The sequence below is a fragment of the Hypanus sabinus genome, chromosome 14, assembly GCF_030144855.1.
Source record: "Hypanus sabinus isolate sHypSab1 chromosome 14, sHypSab1.hap1, whole genome shotgun sequence".
Classification (NCBI taxonomy): domain Eukaryota; kingdom Metazoa; phylum Chordata; class Chondrichthyes; order Myliobatiformes; family Dasyatidae; genus Hypanus; species Hypanus sabinus.
The window spans coordinates 31,689,476-31,716,397 of record NC_082719.1 but is presented as its reverse complement, the minus strand read 5'-3'; positions in this window follow the sequence as shown (position 1 = coordinate 31,716,397).

Genomic DNA, 26,922 nt, shown 5'->3' with positions numbered 1-26,922 from the left:
CCACAGAAACAGCTCTTTTTCAACGCAGAGTTGTTCACCACCGAAACAGCCTGATGCACCATCAATAACTCTCGTAGACTTGAGGTGAGATATAGGCTTTTATTGGCCGGATGATAGAACAAGCAGCAAATGTCCAACACACAACATCCTGGAGAATGAGGCCAGGGCTGTGCCTCCAAATGCCATTATACCAGAGTCTGTGGGAATAGCCACAGGATCAGTCAGCGGGTTGGCGTGCACAGACAGGTACATGAAGTTCAACACACAGCCCCTTTTCAATGCAGAGTTGTACACCACAGAAACAAACGCTTTTCAATGCAGAGTAGTTCACCACAGAAACAGCCCCTTTTCAATGTAGAGAGTTGTACACCACAGAAACAGCCCCTTTTCAATGTAGAGAGTTGTACACCACAGAAACAGCTCCTTTTCAATGCAGACATGTTTACTAAAGAAACTGCCCATTTTCAATGCAGAAAGTTGTACACCACAAAAATGGCCCCTTTTCAACGCAGAGATGTTCACCACAGAAACAGTCCCTTTTCAATACAGATTTGTTCAGCACAGAAACAGGCCCTTTTCAATGCAGAGTTGTACACCACAGCAACAGCCCCTTTTCAATGCAGAGAGTTGTACACCACAGATACAGCCCCTTTTCAATGCAGAGTTGTTTACGAAAGAAACTGACCATTTTCAATGCGGAGAGTTGTCCACCATAGAAATGGCCCCTTTTCAACGCAGAGTTGATCACCACAAATACGGCCCCTTTTCAATGCAGAGCTTTGTACACCACAGAAATAGCCCGTTTTCAGTGCTGAGAGTTGTACACCACAGAAACAGCTCCTTTTCAATGCAGAGTTGTTTACTAAAGAAACTGCCCATTTTCAATGCAGAAAGTTGTACACCACAAAAATGGCCCCTTTTTCAACGCAGAGTTGATCACGACAGATACGGTCCATTTTCAATGCAGAGTTGTTCACCACAGAAACAGTCCCTTTTCAATGCAGATTTGTTCAGAACAGAAACAGGCCCTTTTCAAGGCAGAGTTGTACACCACAGAAACAGCCCCTTTTCAGTGCAGAGAATTGTACACCACAGATACAGCCCCTTTTCAATGCAGAGTTGTTTACGAAGGACTCTGCCCATTTTCAATGCAGACAGTTGTTCACCACAGAAACAGCCTGATGCACCATCAATAACTCTCGGAGACCTGAGGTGAGATATAGGCTTTTATTGACTGGAAGAAAGAACAAGCAGCAAGTGTCCAACACACAACATCCTGGAGACTGAGGCCGGGGCTGCGCCTCCAATTGCCATTATACCGGAGTCTGTGGGAAGAGCCACAGGAGCAGTCAGCGGAGTGGTGTGTACAGACAGGTACATGAAGTTCAACACACAGCCCCATTTCAATGCAAAGTTTTACACCACAGAAACAGCCCCTTTTCAACGCAGAGATTTGTACACCACAGAAACAGCCCCTTTTCAACGCAGAGATTTGTACACCACAGAAACAGCTCGTTTTCAATGCTGAGAGTTGTACACCACAGAAACAGCCCGTTTTCAATGCTGAGAGTTGTACACCACAGAAACAGTTCCTTTTCTATGCAGAGTTGTTTACTAAAGAAACTGCCCATTTTCAATGCAGAAAGTTGTACACCACAAAAATGGCCCCTTTTCAATGCAGAGTTGATCACGACAGATACGGTCCATTTTCAATGCAGAGTTGTTCACCACAGAAACAGTCCCTTTTCAATGCAGAGTTGTAAACGACAGATACAGCACCTTTTCAATGCAGAGTTGTTTACGAAAGAACCTGCCCATTTTCAATGCAGAGAGTTGTCCACTACAGAACCGGCCCCTTTTCCATGCCAAGTTTGTTCAGCACAGAAATAGCCCCTTTTCAATCCCGATTTGATCACAACAGAGACAGTCCCTTTTCAATGCAAAGAGTTGTTCACCACAGAAACAGCCCCCTTTCAATGCAGAGAGCGGTACACCACAGAAACAGCCCCTTTTCAACGCAGAGAATTGTTTAGCACAGAAACAGCCATTTTTCAATGCAGAGAGCGGTACACCACAGAAACAGCCCCTTTTCAACGCAGAGAATAGTTTAGCACAGAAACAGCCATTTTTCAATGCAGAGAGTTGTACACCACAGAAACAGCCCGTTTTCAATGCTGAGAGTTGTACACCATAGAAACAGCCCCTTTTCAATGCTGAGAGTTGTCCACCACAGAAACAGCCACTTTTCAATGTAGAGAGTTGTACACCAAAGAAACGGCCCCTTTTCAATGCAGAGTTGTAATCCACGGAAGCGGCCCCTTTTCTATGCAGAGATTTGTTCACGAGTGAAACGGCACCTTTTCAATGCAGAGTTCTACACCACAGAAACAGCCACTTTTCAATGCAGAGAGTAGTTCACCACTGAAACAGCCCCTTTTCTATGCCGAGCTGTTCACCACAGAAACGGCCCCTTTGCAATGCAGAGTTGTCCACTACAGAAACAGCCCCTTTTCAATGCAGTGTTGTTCACCACAGAAACAGCCCCTTTTCAATACAGAATTGTTCACCACAGAGACAGCCCCATTTCAGTGCAGAGAGTTGGGCACTACAGAAACAGCCCCTTTTCAATGCAGAGAGTTGTACACCACAGAACCAGCCCCTTTTCAATGCAGAGAGTTGTCCATCACAGAAACGGCCCCTTTTCAATGCAGAGTTGTTCACCACAGAAACAGCCACTTTTCAATGCAGAGAGTAGTTCACCACTGAAACAGCCCCTTTTCTATGCAGAGCTGTTCACCACAGAAACAGCCCCTTTGCAATGCAGAGTTGTCCACTACAGAAACAGCCCCTTTTCAATGCAGTGTTGTTCACCACAGAAACAGCCCCTTTTCAATACAGAATTGTTCACCACAGAGACAGCCCCACTTCAGTGCAGAGAGTTGGGCAATACAGAAACAGCCCCTTTTCAATGCAGAGAGTTGTACACCACAGAAACAGCCCCTTTTCAATGCAGAGTTGTCCACTACAGAAACAGCCCCTTTTCAATGCAGTGTTGTTCACCACAGAAACAGCCCCTTTTCAATACAGAATTGTTCACCACAGAAACGGCCCCTTTGCAATGCAGAGTTGTCCACTACAGAAACAGCCCCTTTTCAATGCAGTGTTGTTCACCACAGAAACAGCCCCTTTTCAATACAGAATTGTTCACCACAGAGACAGCCCCATTTCAGTGCAGAGAGTTGGGCACTACAGAAACAGCCCCTTTTCAATGCAGAGAGTTGTACACCACAGAAACAGCCCTTTTTCAATGCAGAGAGTTGTCCATCACAGAAACGGCCCCTTTTCAATGCAGAGTTGTTCACCACAGAAACAGCCTGATGCACCATCAATAACTCTCGGAGATGTGAGTCGAGATATAGGCTTTTATTGGTTGGAAGATAGAACAAAAGGAAAGTGACCACCACACAACATCCTGGAGACTGAGGCCGGGGCTGTGCCTACAATTGCCATTATACGGGGTCTGTGGGAAGAGCCACAGGAGCAGTCAGAGGGGTGGGGGACGGGGGAGGTGTGTCCAGACAGGTATATGTAGTTCACCACACAGCCGCTTTTCAATGCAGAGTTGTTCACCACAGAAACGAACCCTTTTCAATGCAGAGTTGTACACAAAAGAAACGGCCCCGTTTCAATGCAGAGTTGTACACCACAGAAACAGCCCCGTTTCAATGCAGAGTTGTTCACCAACGAAACAGCCGCTTTTCAATGCAGAGAGTTGGTCACCACAGAAACAGCCCCTTTTCAATGCAGAGTTGTTCACTACAGAAACAGCCTGATGCAACATCTATAACTCTCGGAGAAGTGAGGCGAGATACAGGCTTTTATTTTCTGGAAGAACGAACAAGCAATAAGTGACCACCACACAACATCCTGGAGACTGAGGCCGGGGCTGTGCCTCCAATTGCAATTATACCGGGGTCTGTGGGAAGAGCCACAGGATCAGTCAGTATAGGGACTCGTCCAGACAGATATATGAAGTTTAAAACACAGCCCCATTTCAAAACAGAGTTGTACACCACAGAAATGTCCCTTTTCAATGTAGAGTTGTTCACCACAGAAACGGCTCCTTTTCAATGCAGAGAGTTGTACACCACAGAAACAGCCCCTTTTCAATGCAGAGTTGTTCACTACAGAAACAGTCATTTTCCATGCAGAGTTGTTCACCACAGAAACGGCCCCTTTTCAATGCAGAGTTGTTCACCACAGAAACAAACCCTTTTCAATGCAGAGTTGTACACAAAAGAAACGGCCCCATTTCAATGCAGAGTTCTACACCACAGAAACTGACCCTTTTCAATGCAGAGTTGTTCACCACAGAAAAAGCCCCATTTCAGTGCAGAGAGTTGTACACCACAGAAACAGCCCCTTTTCAAAGCAGAGTTGTTTACCACAGAAACAGCCACTTTTCAATGCAGAGAGTAGTTCACCACTGAAACAGCCCCTTTTCTATGCAGAGCTGTTCACCACAGAAACGGCCCCTTTGCAATGCAGAGTTGTCCACTACAGAAACAGCCCCTTTTCAATGCAGTGTTGTTCACCACAGAAACAGCCCCTTTTCAATACAGAATTGTTCACCACAGAAACGGCCCCTTTGCAATGCAGAGTTGTCCACTACAGAAACAGCCCCTTTTCAATGCAGTGTTGTTCACCACAGAAACAGCCCCTTTTCAATACAGAATTGTTCACCACAGAGACAGCCCCATTTCAGTGCAGAGAGTTGGGCACCTCAGAAACAGCCCCTTTTCAATGCAGAGAGTTGTGCACCACAGAAACAGCCCCTTTTCAATGCAGAGAGTTGTCCATCACAGAAACGGCCCCTTTTCAATGCAGAGTTGTTCACCACAGAAACAGCCACTTTTCAATGCAGAGAGTAGTTCACCACTGAAACAGCCCCTTTTCTATGCAGAGCTGTTCACCACAGAAACGGCCCCTTTGCAATGCAGAGTTGTCCACTACAGAAACAGCCCCTTTTCAATGCAGTGTTGTTCACCACAGAAACAGCCCCTTTTCAATACAGAATTGTTCACCACAGAGACAGCCCCATTTCAGTGCAGAGAGTTGGGCACTACAGAAACAGCCCCTTTTCAATGCAGAGAGTTGTACACCACAGAAACAGCCCCTTTTCAATGCAGAGAGTTGTCCATCACAGAAACGGCCCCTTTTCAATGCAGAGTTGTTCACCACAGAAACAGCCACTTTTCAATGCAGAGAGTAGTTCACCACTGAAACAGCCCCTTTTCTATGCAGAGCTGTTCACCACAGAAACGGCCCCTTTGCAATGCAGAGTTGTCCACTACAGAAACAGCCCCTTTTCAATGCAGTGTTGTTCACCACAGAAACAGCCCCTTTTCAATACAGAATTGTTCACCACAGAAACGGCCCCTTTGCAATGCAGAGTTGTCCACTACAGAAACAGCCCCTTTTCAATGCAGTGTTGTTCACCACAGAAACAGCCCCTTTTCAATACAGAATTGTTCACCACAGAGACAGCCCCATTTCAGTGCAGAGAGTTGGGCACTTCAGAAACAGCCCCTTTTCAATGCAGAGAGTTGTGCACCACAGAAACAGCCCCTTTTCAATGCAGAGGGTTGTCCATCACAGAAACGGCCCCTTTTCAATGCAGAGTTGTTCACCACAGAAACAGCCACTTTTCAATGCAGAGAGTAGTTCACCACTGAAACAGCCCCTTTTCTATGCAGAGCTGTTCACCACAGAAACGGCCCCTTTGCAATGCAGAGTTGTCCACTACAGAAACAGCCCCTTTTCAATGCAGTGTTGTTCACCACAGAAACAGCCCCTTTTCAATACAGAATTGTTCACCACAGAGACAGCCCCATTTCAGTGCAGAGAGTTGGGCACTACAGAAACAGCCCCTTTTCAATGCAGAGAGTTGTACACCACAGAAACAGCCCCTTTTCAATGCAGAGAGTTGTCCATCACAGAAACGGCCCCTTTTCAGTGCAGAGTTGTTCACCACAGAAACAGCCTGATGCACCATCAATACCTCTTGGAGACTTGAGGTGAGATATAGGCTTTGATTGGCCGGATGATAGAACAAGCAGCAAGTGTCCAACACACAAAGTCCTGGAGACTGAGGCCAGGGTGTGGCTCCAAATGCCATTAAACCAGAGTCTCTGGTAAGAGCCACAGGATCAGTCAGCGGGGTGGCGTGCACAGACAGGTACATGAAGTTCAACACACAGCCCCTTTTCAATGCAGAGTTGTACACCACAGAAACAAACGCTTTTCAATGCAGAGTTGTTCACCACAGAAACAGCCCCTTTTCAATGTAGAGAGTTGTACACCGCAGAAACAGTTCCTTTTCAATGCAGACTTGTTTACTAAAGAAACTGCCCATTTTCAATACAGAAAGTTGTACACCACAAAAATGGCCCCTTTTCAACGCAGAGATGTTCACCACAGAAACAGTCCCTTTTCAATACAGATTTGTACACCATAGAAACAGTCCCTTTTCAATGTAGAGTTGTACACCATAGAAACAGTCCCTTTTCAATGCAGAGTTGTTCACCACAGAAACAGCCCCTTTTCAATGCAGAGTTGTACACCATAGAAACAGTCCCTTTTCAATGCAGAGTTGTTCACCACAGAAACAGCCCCTTTTCAATGCAGAGTTGTACACCATAGAAACAGTCCGTTTTCAATGCAGATTTGAACACCATAGAAACAGCCCCCTTTCAATGCGGAGAGTTGTACACAACACGAACAGCCCCTTTTCAATGTAGAGAGTTGTTCACCACAGAAACAGCCCCTTTTCTATGCAGAGTTGTTCACCACAGAAACAGTCACTTTTCAATGTAGAGAGTTCTACACCACAGAAACAGCCCCTTTTCAATTCAGAGAGTGGTACAACACAGAAAAAGCTCTTTTTCAACGCAGAGTTGTTCACCACAGAAACAGCCCCTTTTCAATGCAGAGAGTTGTACACCACAGAAACAGCTCTTTTTCAACGCAGAGTTGTTCACCACCGAAACAGCCTGATGCACCATCAATAACTCTCGTAGACTTGAGGTGAGATATAGGCTTTTATTGGCCGGATGATAGAACAAGCAGCAAATGTCCAACACACAACATCCTGGAGAATGAGGCCAGGGCTGTGCCTCCAAATGCCATTATACCAGAGTCTGTGGGAATAGCCACAGGATCAGTCAGCGGGTTGGCGTGCACAGACAGGTACATGAAGTTCAACACACAGCCCCTTTTCAATGCAGAGTTGTACACCACAGAAACAAACGCTTTTCAATGCAGAGTAGTTCACCACAGAAACAGCCCCTTTTCAATGTAGAGAGTTGTACACCACAGAAACAGCCCCTTTTCAATGTAGAGAGTTGTACACCACAGAAACAGCTCCTTTTCAATGCAGACATGTTTACTAAAGAAACTGCCCATTTTCAATGCAGAAAGTTGTACACCACAAAAATGGCCCCTTTTCAACGCAGAGATGTTCACCACAGAAACAGTCCCTTTTCAATACAGATTTGTTCAGCACAGAAACAGGCCCTTTTCAATGCAGAGTTGTACACCACAGCAACAGCCCCTTTTCAATGCAGAGAGTTGTACACCACAGATACAGCCCCTTTTCAATGCAGAGTTGTTTACGAAAGAAACTGACCATTTTCAATGCGGAGAGTTGTCCACCATAGAAATGGCCCCTTTTCAACGCAGAGTTGATCACCACAAATACGGCCCCTTTTCAATGCAGAGCTTTGTACACCACAGAAATAGCCCGTTTTCAGTGCTGAGAGTTGTACACCACAGAAACAGCTCCTTTTCAATGCAGAGTTGTTTACTAAAGAAACTGCCCATTTTCAATGCAGAAAGTTGTACACCACAAAAATGGCCCCTTTTTCAACGCAGAGTTGATCACGACAGATACGGTCCATTTTCAATGCAGAGTTGTTCACCACAGAAACAGTCCCTTTTCAATGCAGATTTGTTCAGAACAGAAACAGGCCCTTTTCAAGGCAGAGTTGTACACCACAGAAACAGCCCCTTTTCAGTGCAGAGAATTGTACACCACAGATACAGCCCCTTTTCAATGCAGAGTTGTTTACGAAGGACTCTGCCCATTTTCAATGCAGACAGTTGTTCACCACAGAAACAGCCTGATGCACCATCAATAACTCTCGGAGACCTGAGGTGAGATATAGGCTTTTATTGACTGGAAGAAAGAACAAGCAGCAAGTGTCCAACACACAACATCCTGGAGACTGAGGCCGGGGCTGCGCCTCCAATTGCCATTATACCGGAGTCTGTGGGAAGAGCCACAGGAGCAGTCAGCGGAGTGGTGTGTACAGACAGGTACATGAAGTTCAACACACAGCCCCATTTCAATGCAAAGTTTTACACCACAGAAACAGCCCCTTTTCAACGCAGAGATTTGTACACCACAGAAACAGCCCCTTTTCAACGCAGAGATTTGTACACCACAGAAACAGCTCGTTTTCAATGCTGAGAGTTGTACACCACAGAAACAGCCCGTTTTCAATGCTGAGAGTTGTACACCACAGAAACAGTTCCTTTTCTATGCAGAGTTGTTTACTAAAGAAACTGCCCATTTTCAATGCAGAAAGTTGTACACCACAAAAATGGCCCCTTTTCAATGCAGAGTTGATCACGACAGATACGGTCCATTTTCAATGCAGAGTTGTTCACCACAGAAACAGTCCCTTTTCAATGCAGAGTTGTAAACGACAGATACAGCACCTTTTCAATGCAGAGTTGTTTACGAAAGAACCTGCCCATTTTCAATGCAGAGAGTTGTCCACTACAGAACCGGCCCCTTTTCCATGCCAAGTTTGTTCAGCACAGAAATAGCCCCTTTTCAATCCCGATTTGATCACAACAGAGACAGTCCCTTTTCAATGCAAAGAGTTGTTCACCACAGAAACAGCCCCCTTTCAATGCAGAGAGCGGTACACCACAGAAACAGCCCCTTTTCAACGCAGAGAATTGTTTAGCACAGAAACAGCCATTTTTCAATGCAGAGAGCGGTACACCACAGAAACAGCCCCTTTTCAACGCAGAGAATAGTTTAGCACAGAAACAGCCATTTTTCAATGCAGAGAGTTGTACACCACAGAAACAGCCCGTTTTCAATGCTGAGAGTTGTACACCATAGAAACAGCCCCTTTTCAATGCTGAGAGTTGTCCACCACAGAAACAGCCACTTTTCAATGTAGAGAGTTGTACACCAAAGAAACGGCCCCTTTTCAATGCAGAGTTGTAATCCACGGAAGCGGCCCCTTTTCTATGCAGAGATTTGTTCACGAGTGAAACGGCACCTTTTCAATGCAGAGTTTTTAACCACAGAAACGGCCCCTTTTCAATGCAGAGTTGTTCACTATAGAAACAGCCAGTTTTCAATGTAGAGAGTTGTACACCACAGAAACGGCCCTTTTCAATGCAGAGATTTGTTTACGACAGAAGCAGCCCCTTTTCAATGCAGAGAGTTGTAAACCACAGAAACAGCCCCTTTTCAACGTAGAGATTTGTTTTCCACAGAAACAGCCAGTTTTCAATGCTGAGAGTTTTACACCACAGAAACAGCCACTTTTCAATGTACAGATTTGTACATCACAGATACAGCCACTTTTCAATGCAGCGTTGTTCACTATAGAAACAGCCTCTTTACAATGCAGAGTTGTTCACCAGAGAAACAGCCCCCTTTCAATGCAGAGAGTTGTACACCACAGTAACAGCCCCTTTTCAATGTAGAGAGTTGTACACCACAGAAACAGCCCCTTTTCCATGCCGAGTTTGCTCAACACAGAAACAGCCCCTTTTCAATCCTGATTTGATCACAACAGAAACAGTCCCTTTTCAATGCAGAGAGTTGTTCACCACAGAAACAGCCCCCTTTCAATGCAGAGAGTTGTACACCACAGAAACAGCCCCTTTTCAATGCTGAGAGTTGTACACCACAGAAACAGCCCGATTTCAATGCTGAGAGTTGTACACCACAGAAACAGCTCCTTTTCAATGCAGAGTTGTTTACTAAAGAAACTGCCCATTTTCAATGCAGAAAGTTGTACACCACAAAAATGGCCCCTTTTTCAACGCAGAGTTGATCACGACAGATACGGTCCATTTTCAATGCAGATTTGTTCAGAACAGAAACAGGCCCTTTTCAAGGCAGAGTTGTACACCACAGAAACAGCCCCTTTTCAATGCAGAGAATTGTACACCACAGATACAGCCCCTTTTCAATGCAAAGTTGTTTACGAAGGACTCTGCCCATTTTCAATGCAGAGAGTTGTACACTACAGATACAGCACTTTTTCAATGCAGAGTTGTTTACGAAAGAAACTGCCCATTTTCAATGCAGACAGTTGTACAACACAGAAACAGCTCTTTTTCAATGCAGAGTTGTTCACCACAGAAACAGCCTGATGCACCATCAATAACTCTCGGAGACCTGAGGTGAGATATTGGCTTTTATTGACTGGAAGAAAGAACAAGCAGCAAGTGTCCAACACACAACATCCTGGAGACTGAGGCCGGGGCTGCGCCTCCAATTGCCATTATACCGGAGTCTGTGGGAAGAGCCACAGGAGCAGCCAGCGGAGTGGTGTGTACAGACAGGTACATGAAGTTCAACACACAGCCCCATTTCAATGCAGAGTTGTAAACCACAGAAATGGCCACTTTCCAATGCAAAGTTTTACACCACAAGAACGGCCCCTTTTCAATGTAGACTTGTACATCACAGAAACGGCCCTTTTCAATGCAGAGATTTGTTTACGACAGAAGCAGACCCTTTTCAATGCAGAGAGTTGTACACCACAGAAACAGCCCCTTTTCAACGCAGAGATTTGTACACCACAGAAACAGCCCCTTTTCAACGCAGAGATTTGTACACCACAGAAACAGCTCGTTTTCAATGCTGAGAGTTGTACACCACAGAAACAGCCCATTTTCAATGCTGAGAGTTGTACACCACAGAAACAGTTCCTTTTCTATGCAGAGTTGTTTACTAAAGAAACTGCCCATTTTCAATGCAGAAAGTTGTACACCACAAAAATGGCCCCTTTTCAATGCAGAGTTGATCACGACAGATACGGTCCCTTTTCAAAGCAGAGTTGTTCAGCACAGAAACAGCCCATTTTCAATGAAAGGTTTTACACCACAGAAACGGCCCCTTTTCAATGCAGAGTTGATCACCACAGGAACGGCTGATTTTCAATGCTGAGTTGATCACCACAGAAACAGCCCCTTTTCCATGCAGAGTTTTTTACTAAAAAAACTGCCCATTTTCAATGCAGAAAGTTGTACACCACAAAAATGGCCCCTTTTCAACGCAGAGATGTTCACCACAGAAACAGTCCCTTTTCAATACAGATTTGTACACCATAGAAACAGTCCCTTTTCAATGTAGAGTTGTACACCATAGAAACAGTCCCTTTTCAATGCAGAGTTGTTCACCACAGAAACAGCCCCTTTTCAACGCAGAGTTGTTCACCACAGAAACAGTCGCTTTTCAATGCAGATTTGTGCAGCACAGAAACCGGCCCTTTTCAACGCAGAGCTGTAAACGACAGATACAGCACCTTTTCAATGCAGAGTTGTTTACGAAAGAACCTGCCCATTTTCAATGCAGAGAGTTGTCCACTACAGAACCGGCCCCTTTTCCATGCCAAGTTTGTTCAGCACAGAAATAGCCCCTTTTCAATCCCGATTTGATCACAACAGAGACAGTCCCTTTTCAATGCAAAGAGTTGTTCACCACAGAAACAGCCCCCTTTCAATGCAGAGAGCGGTACACCACAGAAACAGCCCCTTTTCAACGCAGAGAATTGTTTAGCACAGAAACAGCCATTTTTCAATGCAGAGAGCGGTACACCACAGAAACAGCCCCTTTTCAACGCAGAGAATTGTTTAGCACAGAAACAGCCATTTTTCAATGCAGAGAGTTGTACACCACAGAAACAGCCCGTTTTCAATGCTGAGAGTTGTACACCATAGAAACAGCCCCTTTTCAATGCTGAGAGTTGTCCACCACAGAAACAGCCACTTTTCAATGTAGAGAGTTGTACACCAAAGAAACGGCCCCTTTTCAATGCAGAGTTGTAATCCACGGAAGCGGCCCCTTTTCTATGCAGAGATTTGTTCACGAATGAAACGGCACCTTTTCAATGCAGAGTTTTTAACCACAGAAACGGCCCCTTTTCAATGCAGAGTTGTTCACTATAGAAACAGCCAGTTTTCAATGTAGAGAGTTGTACACCACAGAAACGGCCCTTTTCAATGCAGAGATTTGTTTATGACAGAAGCAGACCCTTTTCAATGCAGAGAGTTGTACACCAGAGAAACAGCCCGTTTTCAATGCTGAGAGTTGTACACCATAGAAACAGCCCCTTTTCAATGCAGAGAGTTGTAAACCACAGAAACAGCCCCTTTTCAACGTAGAGATTTGTTTTCCACAGAAACAGCCAGTTTTCAATGCTGAGAGTTTTACACCACAGAAACAGCCACTTTTCAATGTACAGATTTGTACACCACAGATACAGCCACTTTTCAATGCAGCGTTGTTCACTATAGAAACAGCCTCTTTACAATGCAGAGTTGTTCACCAGAGAAACAGCCCCCTTTCAATGCAGAGAGTTGTACACCACAGTAACAGCCCCTTTTCAATGTAGAGAGTTGTACACCACAGAAACAGCCCCTTTTCCATGCCGAGTTTGCTCAACACAGAAACAGCCCCTTTTCAATCCTGATTTGATCACAACAGAAACAGTCCCTTTTCAATGCAGAGAGTTGTTCACCACAGAAACAGCCCCCTTTCAATGCAGAGAGTTGTACACCACAGAAACAGCCCCTTTTCAATGCTGAGAGTTGTACACCACAGAAACAGCCCGATTTCAATGCTGAGAGTTGTACACCACAGAAACAGCTCCTTTTCAATGCAGAGTTGTTTACTAAAGAAACTGCCCATTTTCAATGCAGAAAGTTGTACACCACAAAAATGGCCCCTTTTTCAACGCAGAGTTGATCACGACAGATACGGTCCATTTTCAATGCAGATTTGTTCAGAACAGAAACAGGCCCTTTTCAAGGCAGAGTTGTACACCACAGAAACAGCCCCTTTTCAATGCAGAGAATTGTACACCACAGATACAGCCCCTTTTCAATGCAAAGTTGTTTACGAAGGACTCTGCCCATTTTCAATGCAGAGAGTTGTACACTACAGATACAGCACTTTTTCAATGCAGAGTTGTTTACGAAAGAAACTGCCCATTTTCAATGCAGACAGTTGTACAACACAGAAACAGCTCTTTTTCAATGCAGAGTTGTTCACCACAGAAACAGCCTGATGCACCATCAATAACTCTCGGAGACCTGAGGTGAGATATTGGCTTTTATTGACTGGAAGAAAGAACAAGCAGCAAGTGTCCAACACACAACATCCTGGAGACTGAGGCCGGGGCTGCGCCTCCTATTGCCATTATACCGGAGTCTGTGGGAAGAGCCACAGGAGCAGTCAGCGGAGTGGTGTGTACAGACAGGTACATGAAGTTCAACACACAGCCCCATTTCAATGCAGAGTTGTAAACCACAGAAATGGCCACTTTCCAATGCAAAGTTTTACACCACAAGAACGGCCCATTTTCAATGTAGACTTGTACATCACAGAAACGGCCCTTTTCAATGCAGAGATTTGTTTACGACAGAAGCAGACCCTTTTCAATGCAGAGAGTTGTACACCACAGAAACAGCCCCTTTTCAACGCAGAGATTTGTACACCACAGAAACAGCCCCTTTTCAACGCAGAGATTTGTACACCACAGAAACAGCTCGTTTTCAATGCTGAGAGTTGTACACCACAGAAACAGCCCGTTTTCAATGCTGAGAGTTGTACACCACAGAAACAGCCCCTTTTCAATGCTGAGAGTTGTACACCACAGAAACAGCCCGTTTTCAATGCTGAGAGTTGTACACCACAGAAACAGTTCCTTTTCTATGCAGAGTTGTTTACTAAAGAAACTGCCCATTTTCAATGCAGAAAGTTGTACACCACAAAAATGGCCCCTTTTCAATGCAGAGTTGATCACGACAGATACGGTCCCTTTTCAAAGCAGAGTTATTCAGCACAGAAACAGCCCATTTTCAATGAAGGGTTTTACACCACAGAAACGGCCCCTTTTCAATGCAGAGTTGATCACCACAGGAACGGCTGATTTTCAATGCCGAGTTGATCACCACAGAAACAGCCCCTTTTCCATGCAGAGTTTTTTACTAAAAAAACTGCCCATTTTCAATGCAGAAAGTTGTACACCACCGAAATGGCCCCTTTTCAATGCAGAGTTGTTCACCACAGAAACAGTCGCTTTTCAATGCAGATTTGTTCAGCACAGAAACCGGCCCTTTTCAACGCAGAGTTGTAAACGACAGATACAGCACCTTTTCAATGCAGAGTTGTTTACGAAAGAACCTGCCCATTTTCAATGCAGAGAGTTGTCCACTACAGAACCGGCCCCTTTTCCATGCCAAGTTTGTTCAGCACAGAAATAGCCCCTTTTCAATCCCGATTTGATCACAACAGAGACAGTCCCTTTTCAATGCAAAGAGTTGTTCACCACAGAAACAGCCCCCTTTCAATGCAGAGAGCGGTACACCACAGAAACAGCCCCTTTTCAACGCAGAGAATTGTTTAGCACAGAAACAGCCATTTTTCAATGCAGAGAGCGGTACACCACAGAAACAGCCCCTTTTCAACGCAGAGAATTGTTTAGCACAGAAACAGCCATTTTTCAATGCAGAGAGTTGTCCACCACAGAAACAGCCACTTTTCAATGTAGAGAGTTGTACATCAAAGAAACGGCCCCTTTTCTATGCAGAGATTTGTTCACGAGTGAAACGGCACCTTTTCAATGCAGAGTTTTTAACCACAGAAACGGCCCCTTTTCAATGCAGAGTTGTTCACTATAGAAACAGCCAGTTTTCAATGTAGAGAGTTGTACACCACAGAAACGGCCCTTTTCAATGCAGAGATTTGTTTACGACAGAAGCAAACCCTTTTCAATGCAGAGAGTTGTACACCAGAGAAACAGCCCGTTTTCAATGCTGAGAGTTGTACACCATAGAAACAGCCCCTTTTCAATGCAGAGAGTTGTAAACCACAGAAACAGCCCCTTTTCAACGTAGAGATTTGTTTTCCACAGAAACAGCCAGTTTTCAATGCTGAGAGTTTTACACCACAGAAACAGCCACTTTTCAATGTACAGATTTGTACACCACAGATACAGCCACTTTTCAATGCAGTGTTGTTCACTATAGAAACAGCCTCTTTACAATGCAGAGTTGTTCACCAGAGAAACAGCCCCCTTTCAACACAGAGAGTTGTACACCACAGAAACAGCCCCTTTTCCATGCCGAGTTTGCTCAACACAGAAACAGCCCCTTTTCAATCCTGATTTGATCACAACAGAAACAGTCCCTTTTCAATGCAGAGAGTTGTTCACCACAGAAACAGCCCCCTTTCAATGCAGAGAGTTGTACACCACAGAAACAGCCCCTTTTCAATGCTGAGAGTTGTACACCACAGAAACAGCCCGATTTCAATGCTGAGAGTTGTACACCACAGAAACAGCTCCTTTTCAATGCAGAGTTGTTTACTAAAGAAACTGCCCATTTTCAATGCAGAAAGTTGTACACCACAAAAATGGCCCCTTTTTCAACGCAGAGTTGATCACGACAGATACGGTCCATTTTCAATGCAGAGTTGTTCACCACAGAAACAGTCCCTTTTCAATGCAGATTTGTTCAGAACAGAAACAGGCCCTTTTCAAGGCAGAGTTGTACACCACAGAAACAGCCCCTTTTCAATGCAGAGAATTGTACACCACAGATACAGCCCCTTTTCAATGCAGAGTTGTTTACGAAGGACTCTGCCCATTTTCAATGCAGAGAGTTGTACACTACAGATACAGCACTTTTTCAATGCAGAGTTGTTTACGAAAGAAACTGCCCATTTTCAATGCAGACAGTTGTACAACACAGAAATGGCCCCTTTTCAATGCAGAGTTGTTCACCACAGAAACAGCCTGATGCACCATCAATAACTCTCGGAGACCTGAGGTGAGATATAGGCTTTTATTCACTGGAAGAAAGAACAAGCAGCAAGTGTCCAACACACAACATCCTGGAGACTGAGGCCGGGGCTGCGCCTCCAATTGCCATTATACCGGAGTCTGTGGGAAGAGCCACAGGAGCAGTCAGCGGAGTGGTGTGTAGAGACAGGTACATGAAGTTCAACACACAGCCCCATTTCAATGCAGAGTTGTAAACCACAGAAATGGCCACTTTTCAATGCAAAGTTTTACACCACAAGAACGGCCCATTTGCAATGCAGATTTGTACACCACAAAAACGGCCCCTTTTCAATGTAGACTTGTACATCACAGAAACGGCCCTTTTCAATGCAGAGATTTGTACACCACAGAAACAGCCCATTTTCAATGCTGAGAGTTGTACACCACAGAAACAGTTCCTTTTCTATGCAGAGTTGTTTACTAAAGAAACTGCCCATTTTCAATGCAGAAAGTTGTGCACCACAAAAATGGCCCCTTTTCAACGCAGAGTTGATCACGACAGATACGGTCCCTTTTCAAAGCAGAGTTGTTCAGCACAGAAACAGCCCATTTTCAATGAAGGGTTTTACACCACAGAAACGGCCCCTTTTCAATGCAGAGTTGATCACCACAGGAATGGCTGATTTTCAATGCCGAGTTGATCACCACAGAAACAGCCCCATTTCCATGCAGAGTTTTTTACTAAAAAAACTGCCCATTTTCAATGCAGAAAGTTGTACACTACCGAAATGGCCCCTTTTCAACGCAGAGTTGTTCACCACAGAAACAGTCGCTTTTCAATGCAGATTTGTTCAGCACAGAAACCGGCCCTTTTCAGCGCAGAGTTGTAAACGACAGATACAGCCACTTTTCAATGCAGAGTTGTTTACGAAAGAACCTGCCCATTTTCAATGCAGAGAGTTGTCCACTACAGAACCGGCCCCTTTTCCATGCCAAGTTTGTTCAGCACAGAAATAGCCCCTTTTCAATCCCGATTTGATCACAACAGAGACAGTCCCTTTTCAATGCAAAGAGTTGTTCAGCACAGAAACAGCCCCTTTTCAATGCAGAGTGGTAAACCACAGAAACGGCCCCTTTTTAATGCAGAGTTGTTAACCACAGAAACAGCCCCTTTTCAATGCAGAGTTGTTAACCAAAGAAACGGCCCCTTTCCAATACAGAGTTGTTAACCACAGAAACAGCCCCTTTTCAATGCAGAGTTGTTAACCACAGAAACGGCCCCTTTTCAATGCAGAGTTGTAAACGACAGAAACAGCCCCTTTTCAATGCAGAGAGTTGTACACCATAGAAACAGCACCTTTTCAATGCAGAGTTGTTTACGAAAGAACCTGCCCATTTTCAATGCAGAGAGTTGTCCACTACAGAACCGGCCCCTTTTCCATGCCAAGTTTGTTCAGCACAGAAATAGCCCCTTTTCAATCCCGATTTGATCACAACAGAAACAGCCCCTTTTCAACGCAGAGATTTGTTTACCACAGTAACGGCCGCTTTTCAATGCAGAGTTGTAAACCATGGAAACGGCCCCTTTTCTATGCAGAGTTTTTCACTATAGAAACAGCCTCTTTTCAATGCAGAGTTGTTCACAACAGATACAGCCTGATGCGCCATTAATAACTCTCGGAGACTTGAGGTGATATATAGGGTTTTATTGGCTGAAAAAAAGAACAAGCAGCAAGTGTCCAACACACAACATCCTGGAGAATGAGGCCGGGGCTGTGCCTCGAATCGCCATTATACCGGAGTCTGTGGGAATAGCCACAGGATCAGTCAGTGGGTTGGCGTGTACAGCCAGGTACATGAAGTTCCACACACAGCCCCTTTTCAATGCAGAGTTGTACACCACAGAAACAGCACCTTTTCAACGCAGAGTTGTTCACCACAGAAAAAGCCGCTTTTCAATGCAGAGTTGATCACCACAGAAACGGCCCCTTTTCAATGCAGAGTTGAACACCACAGAAATGGCCCCTTTTCAGTGCAGATTTGTTCTATGCAGAGTTTTTCACTACTGAAACAGCCCCTTTTCAATGCAGGATTGTTCACCACAGAAACAGCCCCTTTTCAACGCAGAGATTTGTTTACCACAGAAACAGCCACTTTTCAATATAGAGAGTTGTACAACACAGATACAGCCACTTTTCAACGCAGAGTTGATCACCACAGATACGGCCCCTTTTCAATGCAGAGTTGTTCACCACAGAAACAGCCCCTTTTAAATGCAGACTATTTCAGCACAGAAACAGCCCCTTTTCAATGCAGAGTTGTACACCACAGAATCGGCCCCTTTTCAATGCAGAGTGGTAAAGCACAGAAACGGCCCCTTTTTAATGCAGAGTTGTTAACAACAGAAACAGCCCCTTTTCAATGCAGAGTTGTTAACCAAAGAAACGGCCCCTTTCCAATACAGAGTTGTTAACCACAGAAACAGCCCCTTTTCAATGCAGAGTTGTTAACCACAGAAACAGCCCCTTTTCAATGCAGAGTTGTTAACCACAGAAACAGCCCCTTTCCAATACAGAGTTGTTAACCACAGAAATGGCCCCTTTTCAATACAGAGTTGTTAACCACAGAAACGGCCCCTTTTCAATACAGAGTTGTTCACCACAGAAACGGCCCCTTTTAAATGCAGACTTTTTCAGCACAGAAACAGCCCCATTTCACTGCAGAGTTGTACACCACAAAATTGGCCCCTTTTAAATGCAGAGTGCATCACCACAGATACGGCCCCTTTTCAATGCACAGTTGTAAACCACAGAAACGGCCCCTTTTCAGTGCAGTGATGTACACTATAGAAACAGCCTCTTTTCAATGCAGAGTTGTTCACCACAGAAACAGTCCTTTTTCAATGCAGAGTTGTTTACTACAGATTCTGTACCTTTTCTATGCAGAGAGCTGTACACCACAGAATCGGCCCTTTATCAATGCAGAGTGTTGTACACCACAGAAACAGTCCTTTTTCAATGCAGAGTTGTTTACTACAGATTCTGTACCTTTTCTATGCAGAGAGCTGTACACCACAGAATCGGCCCTTTATCAATGCAGAGTGTTGTACACCACAGAAACAGTCCTTGTTCAATGCAGAGTGTTGTACACCACAGAAACAGCTCTTTTTCAACGCAGAGTTGTTCACCACAGAAACAGCCTGATGCGCCATCAATAACTCTCGGAGACTTGAGGTGATATATAGGGTTTTATTGGCTGAAAAAAAGAACAAGCAGCAAGTGTCCAACACACAACATCCTGGAGAATGAGGCCGGGGCTGTGCCTCGAATTGCCATTATACCGGAGTCTGTGGGAATAGCCACAGGATCAGTCAGCGGGTTGGCGTGTACAGACAGGTACATGAAGTTCAACACACAGCCCCTTTTCAATGCAGAGTTGTACACCACAGAAATAGCATATTTTCTATGCAGTGTTGTTCACCACAGAAACGGCCCCTTTTCAGTGCAGATTTGTTCTGCAAAGAAACAGCCCCTTTTCAATGCAGAGTTTTTCCCTACTGAAACAGCCCATTTTCAATGCAGGATTGTTCACCACAGAAACGGCCCCTTATCAATGCAGAGATTTGTTCACCACAGAAACAGCCCTTTTCAATGCAGAGAGTTGTACACCACAGAAACAGTCCCTTTTGAATGCAGACAATTGTTCACCACAGAAACAGCCCCTTTTCAATGCAGAGTTGTTTACTACAGATTCTGTACCTTTTCTATGCCGAGAGTTGTACACCACAGAATCGGCCCTTTTTCAATGCAGAGTGTTGTACACCACAGAAACAGTGCTTTTTCAATGCAGAGAGTTGTACAACACAGAAACAGCTCTTTTTCAATGCAGAGTTGTTCACCACAGAAACAGCCTGATGCACCATCAATAACTCTCGGAGACTTGAGGTGATATATAGGGTTTTATTGGCTGAAAAAAAGAACAAGCAGCAAGTGTCCAACACACAACATCTTGGAGAATGAGGCTGGGGCTGTGCCTCGATTCGCCATTATACCGGAGTCTGTGGGATGAGCCACAGGATCAGTCAGCGGGTTGGCGTGAAAGGATAGGTACATGAAGTTCAACACACAGCCCCTTTTCAATGCAGAGTTTGTTCAGCACAGAAACGGCCCATTTTCAATTCAGAGTTGTACACGACAGAAACGGCCCTTTTCAATGTAGAGTTTGTTCAGCACAGAAACAGCACCTTTTCTATGCAGTGTTGTTCACCACAGAAACAGCCCCTTTTCATTGCAGAGTTGTTCACCACAGAAACGGCCCCTTTTCAGTGCAGATTTGTTCTGCAAAGAAACAGCCCTTTTCAATGCAGAGTTTTTCACTACTGAAACAGCCCCTTTCCAATGCAGGATTGTTCACCACAGAAACGGCCCCTTTTCAACGCAGAGATTTGTTTACCACAGAAACAGCCACTTTTCAATGTAGAGAGTTGTACAACACAGATACAGCCACTTTTCAACGCAGAGTTGTTCACCACAGAAACAGCCCCTTTTCAATGCAGAGAGTTGTACACCACAGAAACAGCCACTCTTCAATGCAGAGTTGTTCAACCCAGAAATAACCCCTTTTCAATGCAGAGAGTTGTTCAGCACAGAAACAGCCCCTTTTCAATGCAGAGTTGTTCACTACAGATTCTGTTCCTTTTCTATGCAGAGAGCTGTACACCACAGAATCGGCCCTTTATCAATGCAGAGTGTTGAACACCACAGAAACAGCTCTTTTTCAACACAGAGTTGTTCACCACAGAAACAGCCTGATGCGCCATTAATAACTCTCGGAGACTTGAGGTGATATATAGGGTTTTATTGGCTGAAGAAAAGAACAAGCAGCAAGTGTCCAACACACAACATCCTGGAGAATGAGGCCGGGGCTGTGCCTCGAATCACCATTATACCGTAGTCTGTGGTAATAGCCACAGGATCAGTCAGCGGGTTGGCGTGTACAGACAGGTACATGAAGTTCCACACACAGCCCCTTTTCAATGCAGAGTTGTACACCACAGAAACAGCACCTTTTCTATGCAGTGTTGTTCACCACGGAAACAGCCCCTTTTCAATGCAGAGCTGTTCACCACAGAAACGGCCCCTTTTCAACGCAGAGTTGTTCACCACAGAAAAAGCCGCTTTTCAATGCAGAGTTGATCACCACAGAAACGGCCCCTTTTCAGTGCAGATTTGTTCTGCAAAGAAACAGCCCCTTTTCAATGCAGAGTTTTTTACTACTGAAACAGCCCCTATTCAATGCAGGATTGTTCACCACAGAAACGGCCCCTTTTCAACGCAGAGATTTGTTTACCACAGAAACAGCCACTTTTCAATGTAGAGAGTTGTACAACACAGATACAGCCACTTTTCAACGCAGAGTTGATCACCACAGATACGGCCCCTTTCCAATGCAGAGTTGTTCACCACAGAAACGGACCCTTTTCAATGCAGAGTTGTTAACCACAGAAACAGCCCCTTTCCAATACAGAGTTGTTAACCAGAGAAACAGCCCCTTTTCAATGCGGAGTTGTTAACCACAGAAACGGCCCCTTTTCAATGCAGAGTTGTTCACCACAGAAACAGCCCCTTTCCAATACAGAGTTGTTAACCACAGAAACAGCCCCTTTTCAACGTAGAGATTTGTTTACCACAGAAACAGCCACTTTTCAATGTACAGATTTGTACACCACAGATACAGCCACTTTTCAATGCAGCGTTGTTCACTATAGAAACAGCCTCTTTACAATGCAGAGTTGTTCACCAGAGAAACAGCCCCCTTTCAATGCAGAGAGTTGTACACCACAGTAACAGCCCCTTTTCAATGTAGAGAGTTGTACACCACAGAAACAGCCCCTTTTCCATGCCGAGTTTGCTCAACACAGAAACAGCCCCTTTTCAATCCTGATTTGATCACAACAGAAACAGCCCCCTTTCAATGCAGAGAGTTGTACACCACAGAAACAGCCCCTTTTCAATGCTGAGAGTTGTACACCACAGAAACAGCCCGATTTCAATGCTGAGAGTTGTACACCACAGAAACAGCTTCTTTTCAATGCAGAGTTGTTTACTAAAGAAACTGCCCATTTTCAATGCAGAAAGTTGTACACCACAAAAATGGCCCCTTTTCAATGCAGAGTTGATCACGACAGATACGGTCCCTTTTCAAAGCAGAGTTGTTCAGCACAGAAACGGCCCTTTTCAATGCAGAGATTTGTTTACGACAGAAGCAGACCCTTTTCAATGCAGAGAGCTGTACACCACAGAGACTGCCCCTTTTCAACGCAGAGATTTGTTTACCACAGAAACAGCCAGTTTTCAATGCTGAGAGTTGTCCACCACAGAAACAGCCACTTTTCAATGTAGAGAGTTGTACACCAAAGAAACGGCCCCTTTTCAATGCAGAGTTGTAATCCACGGAAACAGCCCCTTTTCTATGCAGAGATTTGTTCACGAGTGAAACGGCCCCTTTTCAATGCAGAGTTTTTAACCACAGAAATGGCCCCTTTTCAATGCAGAGTTGTTCACTATAGAAACAGCCTCTTTTCAATGCAGAGAGTTGTACACCACAGAAACAGCCCCTTTTCAACGCAGAGAGTTGTTCACCACAGAAACAGCCCCCTTTCAATGCAGAGAGCTGTGCACCACAGTAACAGCCCCTTTTCAATGTAGAGAGTTGTACACCACAGAAACAGCAGGTTTTCAATGCTGAGAGTTTTACACCACAGAAACAGCCACTTTTCAATGTAGAGAATTGTGCACCACACATACAACCACTTTTCAATGCAGGGTTGTTCACAACAGAAACAGCTTCTTTTCAATGCAGAGTTGATCACCACAGAATCGGCCCCATTTCAATGCAGAGTTGATCACCATAGAATCGGCCCCATTTCAATGCAGAGTTTTTCACGACAGAAACAGTCCCTTTGGAATGCAATTTTGTTCAGCACAGAAACAGCCCCTTTTCAATGCAGAGTTCTATACCACAGAAATATATGCATTACAATGCAGAGTTTTTCACTATAGAAACAGCCGCTTTTCAATGCAGAGTTGTTAATCACAGAAACGGACCCTTTTCAATGCAGAGTTGTTCAGTATAGAAAGAGCCTGTTTTCAATGCAGAATTGTTCACCACAGAAACAGCCGCCTTTCAATTTAGAGAGATGTACACCACAGAAACAGCCCCTTCCCCTTTCAATGCAGAGAGTTGTACACCACATAAATAGTCGCTTTTGAATGCAGACAGTTGTTCACCACAGAAACAGCCCCCTTTCAATGCAGAGAGCTGTAAACCACAGAAACAGCCCCTTTTCAACGTAGAGATTTGTTTACCACAGAAACAGCCAGTTTTCAATGCTGAGAGTTTTACACCACAGAAACAGCCACTTTTCAATGTACAGATTTGTACACCACAGATACAGCCACTTTTCAATGCATGTTTGTTCACCACAGAGACGGCCCCTTTTCTATGCAGAGTTGTTCACGACAGAAACAGCCCCTTTTCAATGCAGAGTTGTTCACCACAGAAACCGGCCCTTTTCAATGTAGAGAGTTGTCCACCACAGAAACAGCCCCTTTTCCATGCCAAGTTTGTTCAGCACAGAAATAGCCCCTTTTCAATCCCGATTTGATCACAACAGAGACAGTCCCTTTTCAATGCAGAGAGTTGTTCACCACAGAAACAGACCCCTTTCAATGCAGAGAGCTGTACACCACAGAAACAGTCCCTTTTCAATGCAGAGATTTGTTTACCACAGAAACGGCCGCTTTTCAATACAGAGTTGTAAACCATGGAAACGGCCCCTTTTCTATGCAGAGTTTTTCACTACAGAAACAGCCTCTTTTCAATGCAGAGTTGTTCACAACAGATACAGCCTGATGCGCCATTAATAACTCTCGGAGACTTGAGGTGATATATAGGGTTTTATTGGCTGAAAAGAAGAACAAGCAGCAAGTGTCCAACACACAACATCCTGGAGAATGAGGCCGGGGCTGTGCCTCGAATCGCCATTATACCGGAGTCTGTGGGAATAGCCACAGGATCAGTCAGTGGGTTGGCGTGTACAGCCAGGTACATGAAGTTCCACACACAGCCCCTTTTTCAATGCAGAGATGTACACCACAGAAACAGCACCTTTTCTATGCAGTGTTGTTCACCACGGAAACAGCCCCTTTTCAATGCAGAGCTGTTCACCACAGAAACGGCCCCTTTTCAACGCAGAGTTGTTCACCACAGAAAAAGCCGCTTTTCAATGCAGAGTTGAACACCACAGAAACGGCCCCTTTTCAGTGCAGATTTGTTCTATGCAGAGTTTTTCACTACTGAAACAGCCCCTTTTCAATGCAGGATTGTTCACCACAGAAACGGCCCCTTTTCAACGCAGAGATTTGTTTACCACAGAAACGGCCCCTTTTTAATGCAGAGTTGTTAACCACAGAAACAGCCCCTTTTCAATCCACAGTTGTAAACCACAGAAACGGCCCCTTTTCAATGCAGTGATGTTCACTATAGAAACAGCCTCTTTTCAATGCAGAGTTGTTCACCACAGAAACAGCCCCCTTTTCAATGTAGAGAGCTGTACACCACAGAAACAGCCACTTTTCAATGCAGAGTTGTGCACCGCAGAAACAAATGCATTTCAATGCAGAGTTGTTCAACCCAGAAATAACCACTTTTCAATGCAGAGAGTTGTTCAGCACAGAAACAGCCCCTTTTCAATGCAGAGTTGTTCACCACAGATTCTGTACCTTTTCTATGCAGAGAGCTGTACACCACAGAATCGGCCCTTTATCAACGCAGAGTTGTTCACCACAGAAACAGCCTGATGCGCCATCAATAACTCTCGGAGACTTGAGGTGATATATGGGGTTTTATTGGCTGAAAAAAAGAACAAGCAGCATGTGTCCAACACACAACATCCTGGAGAATGAGGCCGGGGCTGTGCCTCGAATTGCCATTATACCGGAGTCTGTGGGAATAGCCACAGGATCAGTCAGCGGGTTGGCGTGTACAGACAGGTACATGAAGTTCAACACACAGCCCCTTTTCAATGCAGAGTTGTACACCACAGAAATAGCACATTTTCTATGCAGTGTTGTTCACCACAGAAACAGCCCCTTTTCAATGCAGAGCTGTTCACCACAGAAACGGCCCCTTTTCGATGCAGAGTTGAACACCACAGGAACGGCCCCTTTTCAGTGCAGATTTGTTCTGCAAAGAAACAGCCCCTTTTCAATGCAGAGTTTTTCCCTACTGAAACAGCCCATTTTCAATGCAGGATTGTTCACCACAGAAACGACCCCTTATCAATGCAGAGATTTGTTCACCACAAAAACAGCCCTTTTCAATGCAGAGAGTTGTGCACCACAGAAACAGCCCCTTTTCAATGCAGAGTTGTTTACAACAGATTCTGTACCTTTTCTATGCCGAGAGCTGTACACCACAGAATCGGCCCTTTTTCAATGCAGAGTTGTTAACCACAGAAGCGGCCCCTTTTCAATGCAGATTTGTTAACCACAGAAACAGCCCCTTTCCAATACAGAGTTGTTAACCACAGAAACAGCCCCTTTTCAGTACAGAGTTGTTCACCACAGAAACGGCCCCTTTTAAATGCAGACTTTTTCAGCACAGAAACAGCCCCATTTCAATGCAGAGTTGTAAAAGACAGAAACGGCCCCTTTTCAATGCAATGATGTTCACTATAGAAACAGCCTCTTTTCAATGCAGTGTTGTACACCACAGAAACAGTGCTTTTTCAATGCAGAGAGTTGTACAACACAGAAACAGCTCTTTTTCAATGCAGAGTTGTTCACCACAGAAACAGCCTGATGCACCATCAATAACACTCGGAGACTTGAGGTGATATATAGGGTTTTATTGGCTGAAAAAAAGAACAAGCAGCAAGTGTCCAACACACAACATCTTGGAGAATGAGGCTGGGGCTGTGCCTCGAATCGCCATTATACCGGAGTCTGTGGGATGAGCCACAGGATCAGTCAGCGGGTTGGCGTGAAAAGATAGGTACATGAAGTTCAACACACAGCCCCTTTTCAATGCAGAGTTTGTTCAGCACAGAAACGGCCCATTTTCAATTCAGAGTTGTACACGACAGAAACGGCCCTTTTCAATGTAGAATTTGTTCAGCACAGAAACAGCACCTTTTCTATGCAGTGCTGTTCACCATGGAAACAGCCCCTTTTCATTGCAGAGTTGTTCACCACAGAAACGGCCCCTTTTCAATGCAGAGTTGTTCACTATAGAAACAGCCTCTTTTCAATGCAGAGTTGTTCACAACAGTTACAGCCTGATGCGCCATTAATAACTCTTGGAGACTTGAGGTGATATATAGGGTTTTATTGGCTGAAAAAAAGAACAAGCAGCAAGTGTCCAACACACAACATCCTGGAGAATGAGGCCGGGGCTGTGCCTCGAATCGCCATTATACCGTAGTCTGTGGTAATAGCCACAGGATCAGTCAGTGGGTTGGCGTGTACAGACAGGTTCATGAAGTTGCACACACAGCCCCTTTACAATGCAGAGTTGTACACCACAGAAACAGCACCTTTTCTATGCAGTGTTGTTCACCACGGAAACAGCCCCTTTTCAATGCAGAGCTGTTCACCACAGAAACGGCCCCTTTTCAATGCAGAGCTGTTCACCACAGAAACGGCCCCTTTTCAACGCAGAGTTGTTCACCACAGAAAAAGCCGCTTTTCAATGCAGAGTTGATCACCACAGAAATGGCCCCTTTTCAGTGCAGATTTGTTCTGCAAAGAAACAG